Genomic DNA, 314 nt, shown 5'->3' with positions numbered 1-314 from the left:
GGTGTTAAGATAGAAAAGGAAAGTGGGGTGAAACGCTGATTTCTAAGGGAACATGCCTGGGATCAAAATCTCAGGTGATTCCACTCAGTCCACAGCGCAAGCTTTCCCGCAAGTTTAAGAGATCACGACTGCTCTAAGAGCATTTAACTGGTCATTGCATTACCGATTTTTGTATTAGAAAGATGTACAGATAGGAGGTCTTGTCTACACCTGTGCAGGCAGTCGGAGTCCGTTAAGAGGACTAAGAGCCTTCAGCTAACATCAAGGAGTAAACTTGACCTTTTTTTTTTGTCTTTAACGGTCCCACGCGAAGA

Source organism: Nannospalax galili, unplaced genomic scaffold (assembly GCF_000622305.1).
Source record: "Nannospalax galili isolate Female #2095 unplaced genomic scaffold, S.galili_v1.0 scaffold3938, whole genome shotgun sequence".
NCBI lineage: Eukaryota > Metazoa > Chordata > Mammalia > Rodentia > Spalacidae > Nannospalax > Nannospalax galili.
This window is presented reverse-complemented; position numbering follows the sequence as displayed.